Source organism: Canis lupus, chromosome 35, assembly GCF_011100685.1.
Source record: "Canis lupus familiaris isolate Mischka breed German Shepherd chromosome 35, alternate assembly UU_Cfam_GSD_1.0, whole genome shotgun sequence".
Taxonomy (NCBI): domain Eukaryota; kingdom Metazoa; phylum Chordata; class Mammalia; order Carnivora; family Canidae; genus Canis; species Canis lupus.
Window position 1 is genome coordinate 25818036 of NC_049256.1, and position 9933 is coordinate 25827968.

Here is a 9933-nt window from a genome sequence, read left to right on the forward strand (position 1 = left end):
TGTAATTTCTACCACGGTGATTCGGTATTTACTTTTAAATCGTGTTAAACCGGCCTTGCCTATAGAGAAGGTCGTATGTATCTACTTTTTGAAGTATTACAACCCAGTAAGCATTAGGACACACTTCACAGCGGGGCGCCGCGTGTGCCCCCCTGAGCCCCCCTGCACCTGGCCGCCGGCACCGGTTCCAACCTCGCGGGCCTGGCCGGCAGGTGCTCACTGAGCCTGACCGAGGAGACCAAGGAAGGGGCGACCTGAGGTTCGGCAGCTCGGGCCCCACTTAAAACCAAGGGACCTTCAGCTGATGGAGGAGGCCCGCCGCCCACAGCGCCCCGCGGAACCGTCTCGGGGGAGCCCTCCGCGCAGCTCCCGCGGGGCGGGGCGGGGCGACGTGAGGGGTGGGCGGAGCCCAGCAGCCCGGGCCCTCCGCAGACTCGGGTCGCGCCCCAGTCACCAGGCCGCGGCGCGCCGGGGCCCTCTGCTCCCTCGCGCAGTGCCCTCCCCAGGGGAGAGGGGGGCGCCCGGAGGGGGAACAGACCCAGAAGCCGAGGAAGGTGGAAGAGGGGGCGAGTGCCTGCAGGTGGGAGACCGGCGCGGTCCCACTGGAGACGCTTCCTGCCGAGGGGCACCCCCACGCGCTGTGGTTTTCTGGAGGTGCCGCGAGCCCTTGCACCCCAGTCTCCAGACTCCCGCCCGCGCTTACCCGCGCCCCCCCTCACCGGCACCGCGCCCCGCCCCCTCTGTTGGGCCCGGAGCCCGCGCCCCCCCCCCGCTCTTCTCTCGCTGGGTGCAGGGACGGGGCAGAGCGTGCGGAGGCAGGACTCGAATTCCTCTCCTACCTGCGTCCAAGGATACTCACGAAGGAGAAAAACTATGGGACACCCACACTTTTCTGCTTCCTCCCGTGTTCACGTGGAATTATATAGTTTATTTTGAAAATATAGAGAAAAGAATCATGTATGTGACTCAGGCAAGATTCTTCACCTGCAAGAATACAGGATGTATATACGCATCTCAGAATCCCCCAAATCTCCTGTACCTTCCCCCTGCCCTCCGCCCCGCCCCCCTTCGTCAGGGCTTCCTTAAGGCCTGTCTTCTTTATCTCTGAATCTCCCCAAATGTGCAGCGGAACAAAATGAAGGACTTTAAAAAAAAATCTGTATAAGGAAGGATCATGCATTTAACTTTTTGAAAGGTGTACTTTGACAAGATGGATAATACTACATCTACAAAGTAACTTATTTAGTCAGTGGGGCTTGAGGAGGAGGTAAAATTTTATATTTAATTCATTCAGACCGACCCCTCTTCAAATAGATGTTTCATAAAGACTTGAGGAGGTCAATGGCCAAATTAAAGGATTAGCAACTCGCTTTTAATTCTTATTCGGAAAAGAGAAATGTTTCTTTGTGTCACAGATGGTCTTAATGATCTACTTGCACAAGGAGGATCGTTTGCTCTGTGTGTATGGCTCCCTTATAGGACAATTGAATGAGGTTTAGTGGAACGTGAAGAATAAAACATTCTTCATGTCGGAGGCCACTTCGGATCGATTCCATTAACAGAGAATAATAGACCTTTTGAGATTCAGACAGTCCCAGAAAACTAAACTAAAATCTCACATTTTGCAAAATTAACTAGTATTTGAATGACATGACTTTCTACCTTGTGTTAACATAGAGAATTCAAAAACATTGTTTTAGTTCCTTATGGATAGACTTTTGCTGGGTTTAGAATTAGTGTGTTGGTCTGGCTTATCTACGAAGACTAGTATCCAAGAACTTTTTAGTATGGTTTGGGAGAGTTTAACCCTACACTTCTTTTCTTCCCCCTCCTCTTCCATCAGCATCTCCTCGTCCTCCTCCCCCTCCTGTTAATTATCCTGTTAGAATTGTAGACTGAAGTATTTCAAATCCTGTTTGTAGGTTGAGTCAATATTGACTCCCTTCATTCCTCCTAATAAAAGATGCTCATTGCTCAGGTCTTATCCGTTCCTGTGTCTCCTTGTTTTATTGTCCTTTATGCAAACCAGCGGATGCTCCCGTTTTCTTCTTCGTCGGGGGCAGTGTACCTTTGAGTGTCACTTCCGTGAGGTTGCTGGATTATATTTTAAAAAGAAAAAAAAAAGAAAGCTTAAAAAAAAAAAAAAGTGGACGCGGCTGGGGCAGGCAGACCTGTGAGCAACGCAGCTAAATCGAGCCATCAGCGCCTGCAGACGCCCAACCTTGCGCAGAGATGGCATCTGCTGCGAGAAGAGCAGGCGGTGTGATTCCTTCGATAGCTCAGTTGGTAGAGCGGAGGACTGTAGTGGAAGCTCGCACGGCCATCCTTAGGTCGCTGGTTCGAATCCGGCTCGAAGGAGTTCAAGTTTTGCGGGTTTTTTTTTTTAAACCTCCACCCTGAAATGGTGTATTCTAGCTACATATACATATATCCTCGATGCTCATCTACTAAGACTATCCCGATGGACAGCGAGTCCAATTTAAACATTTTTTTTCCATTTCTGGAACAATGACTAACACCACGCGATCAGAGTTCATTTCAGCCCCATACTTTCCATACAGGATAGCTGCGGGCCGCCGAGAAATACCGGTCCCTGACCAGGCGCAGCAGAGGCGGCCCAGCGGGGCTCGGGGTCGGCAGACGCGTCTCCGCTCTCCCTTCCCGCGATCCGGGACCCCGGCCGGAAGGCCGCGACCGGCGGGTACTTGGTGGAACACGCGCGCCTCCTGGTGGGCTCGGAGTCCCGAGTCTCTGGAAAGGGGTTTTTCCAGGTGAAGAAGGCTCGGGGGTGGTATGAAATTCAGGGGCACTACTCCCCCTTCTCTGTTTACTTATGTAACTGTGGTTTTCTTTTTCTCTTTTCTTTTCTTTTTTTAAATGTAACTGTGGTTTTCAACCTGGCTAAGAAAGTCGGTGGATACAGAGTTACCTGGGCAGATTTTACAACGCACCTTTGCTTGGATAGTTTGGAGATGGGATCTAGGCATTGGTAGTTTTAAAAACTTCCAGATGATATTACTGGGCTGCAAGGTTTGAGGACCATAGATACAAGACAAACAAAAATTTTAGAATTACAAATAACAGACAAGACAGGGGGATTGGCAGGATTTTCTACCCATTTTGGGAATTAGCTCAAAAGAGAGATTTCTCTTAACAATAGAAAGCATTTGCTAATTTTGGGTCAATCTCATTAAGATACATTAATCACACTTGTACCCTGTCTCAAAAATGTGATACTAAGCACCATGGAAGAGTTCTCAGCTACAAATATATTAGACCAGAGTTTAAAAAGCTGTGTGAGAATTTTGTCCTTGATAATGTTTTGTATTTTCCTTACTATGTTTCAGAACTCTTACTCTTTAATGATTCTCAAACTTTGATGTAGGTCAGAATGTCTCGAATTGGGGTAGTGGTTTGAGAACCACTCCCTAAAATGTATTGGAAACTACCCCTATTAAGGGCTGAAGGTTGGTCTAAAATGGTAGCTCCTGAGTCACTTCTTGCTTTTTGAAAACAAATTGGGACAAAAGAATAAAGAAGAAAAATGGTTCAATTTTCTTTTCAAGGATAATATTTGGGCTTTGGATGCAAAATTTGTTAGATAGTCCTGGTCTGAGCTTCTCCCCAAAACACCATAGAGGTCCTCCATCTCCCATAATTGGGCCATACTCCAGTATACTGCCATAGTCCAGTATCAGTATCAGCATTATCACCACCACCTCCAAAGACCACCCCAGAAGAGGAAAAATGCATGTTTCGAAAACAAATCTCCAACATACCTACATATTATCTGGCTCTTCACCATCTCATTAAGAAATGGGAATCATTCGTCACAGTTTTAAGAACTTCAGGTTGCCCTCAATAGATGGGACATGTGGGAAATAGATTCTGCGAATGCAAATATAATATTAATGCATAAATAAATCTAGACGTGTAAATCCACTTGGCAGACACTGATATTCAAATCTGCAAAACGTTTGAGAAATCCTCCATAAAGAACTTAGCCATGCCTATCCCAGCACTGTCCAAAGACAAGACACCAGAGCGTGGCTTTTGAAGGAAAGGCCATCCCTATTAGGGACCTGGCCAAGCTTTATGCTGGTCCTGTTTGAAAAAGCCTAAAATTGGAGAATGCGGGCATCGATCCCGCTACCTCTCGCATGCTAAGCGAGCGCTCTACCATTTGAGCTAATTCCCCACCCGAGATGCCGCCGCGCCTTTCTCACTCCCTTAGATACCTGGAGGTGATTCAGGCGCCACCTGTTAGTACTGGGCGCGAACGAAGCGCGAGACTGCAGCCGGGGTGATGTTCCTCCGAGCCACCCACAACCTGCCCTACGGGTCTGGATCCTGTCGGGAAGACCCGGGAGTGCAGGCGGAGTCCAGGCCAGGGAATCCTCAGAAACGCTAGTCTTAGAAACTGGGCGAGAGTTTAACCCTGGGTTCCTATCTGAGGAAACGGGACCGGAAGAAAGCTGCAGGCGCATCCAGGAGGGAAAACCAAGTTTCTCGAGCAATGAGGCGCGGCTTTGGCCTTCGCAGTAGTTCCCGACAATCCCTGCACCCCTAAATTTTCCACTCGTTGACTCAGCTGGCCCGAGAAACAGATTTTCCAAAGTCCCTACATCTATCCCTGCCTGGCTTTTTTTTTTTTTTTCTTTTCTTTTCTTTTTTAAAATCATCGCCTGTGGACACATGGGCACGAGGGGGCGCGCGTCCCAGTTAATTTCTTCTTCATTCTGGCTTCTGCAGTCCCGGTTTTGATCAAAGGGTGTAACAAGTTTGTTTTTTTCTAAGGAAAACATTACTAGGATGCTAAGATAATTATGACTGCAGGCTTAGATGCAGAGTCTTTGCAAAAAGACAAAGGTAGTAGTCGTGTCTTTTACTTTTACTGGACCTATTGGGTACTTGGTGCTGGTTACTGTTGGGAGCTCGCTCTGGAGAGGAGGACTCGCTGGGCATTGCCAGAAACCCATCACATTCCAGAAAGCCATCTGAAGGCCTTCAACCAACATCCAAACCTTCAACTGTTTCTTGCCCTAATATCCCATCGTGGGAGACTTCCTCTTTTTGGGTTAGTGTTATTTTTACTCTTAATGACATTGAAAGCAAGTGATCAAAATTCAAATGGAGGAGAAACAACTCATTCAAGAAAGTGACTCTATGTCTCTATGCAGAGCAGGCATTTCTGAGATCCTTAAAATACCCTTTACGTTTGTTCTTTTTTTTTTTTCTTTTTCATTGCAATCACGACTGATTAAAAGGGATGAATAACTTTCTGAGGGACAAAACCTTCCACCTACCTTCCTCCTCACAACTTAGACCAGAGAGTCCACAACTCAGGTGTCCTATGTGTGTGTAGAAACCCACCATTCGTTTCAAGATTTGGCTCAAGGTCAGCCTTACCCTGAATCTCTCCATCACCTGCGTGCTTTCTACTTACTCTTCCCTGGACAGAATTTGCCTGGCTGCAGACGCAAGTCAGTTGGGCCTCCACTCATTTTTTCCCTCCCTATTTATTTTCAATGACTCTATTAGGGGTGCAGGTGCAGAATTTAGTGACAGGACGTAGCTCAGATCCATGGGGGCACTGGCACAACTCAGCTGGAAGTGACTGGTTTGTCTGGGGACTTTCAATCGTGAGCTGGGAGTGCTGGTTTCCAGTAATACCGAATTGGGTATTACATTTTCCAACACTCAGTTTCCACAGGTACTAAATGAAAATCAAGAATATTATTTTAAAGTTCACATAGAAGCTTCACCAGTTGTTAAACCATTGACTCAACTCTAAGCTCTCTGCTCTGGATTGAGTTGTGTTCCCTCCAAAATTCAAATGTTTTTAGCTCTAATCCCCAATATGACTGTGTTTGGAATAGCAAAGTAATTAAGATTAATAAGGTTGTAAGGGTAGAGCACTAACCCTGATATCATAGGGTTAGTGTCTTTATAAGGGGAGACCCTTATAAAGCTCACTCTGCCACGTGAAGACACAGCCAGGAGATGACCATCCACAAGCCAAGAAGAGTGCTTTCACCAGGAACCCAATGGCCATCACGTTGGCCATGGACTTCCAGCCTTCAAAACTGTGAGAAAAATTAACTTCCATTGTTAAAGTTACCCAGCCTGTGATACTTTGTCACAGTGGCCTGAGCAGACTAAGACAATAATCATTTTTCAATCTGCCTTGTGAGGCAGGAGCTCTGTATACCACATTATGGAGGCCCCCCCACCCCATGTTAGGCTTTGGCAGGAGGAAGCTAGAAGAAGAATGCAAGCCTGGGAGCAGGGGAGAGTGGGCTTATACATTCCTGTTTCCCTTCTGTGGACTTCCTGTGCCTCATTACCCCAGTAATGAATCTTGCAGCACTCTGAAATCCTGTCACTTGCTGGCAACTTGGCTATTTTCCACTGGGTTTCAAGGCATGGACAGGACACCTAATAATGTCAAGAGAAACAGTCCACTTCTTAAGATTATTTTTCCTCTAGCTGTGAATTTTCTATCAGGCTAGAAACACTGAAAAAAAGTCACTAGGTCCTATTCTCTGAGTTTCTCACAGAAAAGGACCTAATGACTAAGTTCAAGAGCAACCATGTGCTTTCAACATTTCTAATAGGCATTGGTGAGTGCTGTTTGAAGAAAATTTTGGAATGTTTTCAATAATATAATTTTGTAGAAATTTTATTTTAATAAGTACAGATATTTTATACAGAAATCCACTTAATCTTTTCCTTAAATATATTACAAAGGAAAATGTATACATATTTGCTCCAGATAGTGTAGTATCTTCTCCATCTGTGTCTATTTCTGCAGCAGATGCAAGGAAACTGATGAATCTATGTTGAACTTCAACGTTGAATGATTGAACTTTGAAAAGGAATATTTATATCTCCATTTAATAATTTTCAGGATTTGTGTTTCATTTTAATTGCTCTACTATAATTACGCAATATAATATGAACCACCCAAACATCAACAACAAAAAAATTTACACACACACGTGCACACACTCAACACTCCAAATTTTTTGCCGCAGGCATTATGAATACACACGATTTCCCATTAGACTTTCAGAATGAAGTACTGCAGTGTACCAAAATGCCAGGCATTGCTCTGTTCCCAACCCAGAGATCTTCAGCCTAGTTGTCTGTATTTATGGCAACTATAACACTTACTGAACAAACTGACGCTTTTGAGAGAAGAAGGAAGTCACCAGAGAGCAGGAAGGAAGCCGGGTGTAACCCAGGGCATTACTTTGAGCTATGCTATTCCTAGGGTAAGAGGACATGGGATGGGTACCCTTTGGGTTTTTTCCTTGAGATAGACATAAGTAATATCCTAACGTCTGAGATGTACAACCCAATGAATTTCATGTATTTCTAAAGCCATGGCCAGTGACCCAGTTCATTATAGAAAATACACTCGGTATCTAAGAAGACAGCTCAAAGTTGCACTTTTAGAAGCGAATCTGAACGTTACCAACACGGCAACCCTCCGGATAGACATTATTTCAGCAATCCTGCAAGAGGCCCTTCCGGGGTCCTTCGATAGCTCAGTTGGTAGAGCGGAGGACTGTAGATGGAGCAATGAGGCATCCTTAGGTCGCTGGTTCGAATCCGGCTCGAAGGACGACAATTTTGGAGATGCCGGGCTCCTCCGGGGAAGCCGCCGTAACCCTTGACCCCACCTTCTGGCGCGTCTACAGAGGACTTTCCGCTCAAACAGGAACGCGGGCACCTCTCTTATTTACGAGCACGAAATACATCCGCGGCGGGTCCGCGGGCCGCTGTCCCAGCCGTCTCGGTCCTACTAGTCCGGCGCGAACCGCAACCTCTCTCTGCGCAGCGCAGCTCCAAGGGGGCGCGCCCCTGGGGAGTAGGGGCCCCCGGTTACCCTGGGGGTCCCTGAAGGGGCCTGTTATTGGAGGAATTTCAGACGTACCCCAAGGTGGGAAGTAGCTTAATGAACTTCATTCGCCCATAGCCCCGGCGCAGCCACCCTGTCGGCAGCATGTAAACTAAATCCACCCCCACCCCCACCCCCACCCCGCACCCTGACCTCTGCACCACCTGGACATGTGTTCTCATCTCGCCGGCTTCTGTGTTTCCGAGGAGCGGGTGTGAAGGATGAAAGAGGGGACAGGCCCAGCTCATTCCCTCCCCCTGCGCACATCAGCATCGAGCTGTCCCCCTGCAGGCTGGCCGAGGCCGTACCTGGGGGTGGCCCGGGGCTGGGAGGCGTTGGGAGAACAGTGGAGCTCAGACGTGTACAGGCCCAGCACCAGAACTGAAAGTGGAAACAAGTCAACCACCAGGTTTCCTCCAGCTTTCAAGCCACGGAAGTGCACAGGGCACAAATATGTGACGTGGTCATGTAACGTTGGTCAGTCTTTTCACTCCCAGTCTGGTATAAAACTCCACTTTTAAAAATTACCTGGATTGGTAATTTTCAGGAGCAGCAAGGAATCAGGAGAGTTTGGGTTTGAAGACTCGTGCTATAGTTTTCAGCCTGTTCCCAAAGACCAAGTGGCTGGGAGAAGCCACCAAGAAAAAAGGAAAACAGTCTGAATTCTGAGACAGTTTGGACAAGGGCGGCCACTATGGCTGATATGGCTGGGACCTGGAGCAGGTGAAATGCCTCTGTCCGAGACTTTAAATTAAATCCTTTTTAAAAATTTTTTATTTTTATAAATTAAATCCTTTTTGCTTGGAGTCCCAGCTCACGTACGCAGTGTCCAGTCTTGAAAAATTGCCATAGTATGTACAACTTCCAATCCAGATTTGTATTCGCTCCAGTGAAGTGGTTCTACTTTTAGCTCAACACATTCAGGAATTCCACAAAGAGCCTCAGCCTATGAGTAGGAATTATTTCAGAACACTTTCCTAGAACCCATTTCTTGGAGTAATTGGAAAAAAAAAAAAAAAACCCACATCTCTTAAAGTGGTGTAAGATGACACTAGGCCAGCAGGTAGACTTTCCGCAAAATGTCACTGAGCTTTTTCATCGCTCAGTGATATAACATGGACAATTGTTTTTAAAAAAAAAATCTGAAAACTCTCACCATATATCTTGGCACAGTCCACACATTTTTGTTGAGTATTTTCTTAGGAGGTGAATAAGCCTTCTTAGTGGATTCAGATTTTCAGATTTCCTGTATATGTCCACTTAAATAGGTTAAGTTACAGTGGAGTAATAAGCATCCCTCATTATTGAGCCCCCTGAGAATCATGTGGGCTCATAACCAGAAACTCTTATTTTTGTGTCATATAAATCATGGTTTGGCTAGTGGACTCCACTCCATCCTGGGACCCTGACTGGTAGATCCTCTACAACTCAGATCATAAATTAGTTTGTCAGGCTGAGGGTAAAGAGGGACATGGTGAATTGCTCATTAACTCTCAAACTTCCAGAAGAGACATATCATTTGTTAAAACAATTGTGTTGCATGGCCACATGTATTTCCAAAAGAGTAATGGACTATAATTCTACATATGCTAGAACACTGTGTCAGAATATTTTTAAAAAGCAGTAATGTCCTTTACAGCTCACCATATATGGCCATATACGGTACACTTGGCTTCTCCATGTGGGAGACAGCATAATAGTCCATTACATCAATTTGCTGAAAGTCTAGGACATCTGAGTGCTGCATGGTGGTTCTTTAACTGATGAAGGATTTGCATTTGTTTCTGGCTGCTTTTCACACAAGCAACTAGGTAACTTTCCCCAAATGTGACATTTAGGACAACTAAAACTGTTGGATATAATACTGAAAACATCAGCTTGAAAGCATTGGAGATTTGAAAATATGGTTAAAACAAATTTGTGTAATTGTATAATATGTTAAAAAGAATAAGTACTATAGGCAGAAGAAAAGAAAACGAGTAAATTGGGAATCTGTGCTAAGGAGGCTGTGTGCAGCAAGAAACCGA

The 9933-nt window shown here is 45.9% G+C and overlaps 3 non-coding genes across 3 annotated transcripts; 2 read left to right on the forward strand and 1 right to left on the reverse strand.

Moving 5' to 3' along the window:
• Positions 1–2268: 2268 nt before the first annotated feature.
• TRNAY-GUA lies at positions 2269–2358 on the forward strand. Its single transcript is given in 2 exon segments — positions 2269–2305; positions 2323–2358. It is a non-coding gene; the product is annotated as a tRNA-Tyr (tRNA).
• Positions 2359–4125: 1767 nt separating this feature from the next.
• On the reverse strand, positions 4126–4198 carry TRNAA-AGC. The gene has a single exon. It is a non-coding gene; the product is annotated as a tRNA-Ala (tRNA).
• A 3344-nt stretch (positions 4199–7542) lies between these two features.
• TRNAY-GUA lies at positions 7543–7630 on the forward strand. Its single transcript is given in 2 exon segments — positions 7543–7579; positions 7595–7630. It is a non-coding gene; the product is annotated as a tRNA-Tyr (tRNA).
• The last annotated feature ends 2303 nt before the right edge of the window (positions 7631–9933 follow it).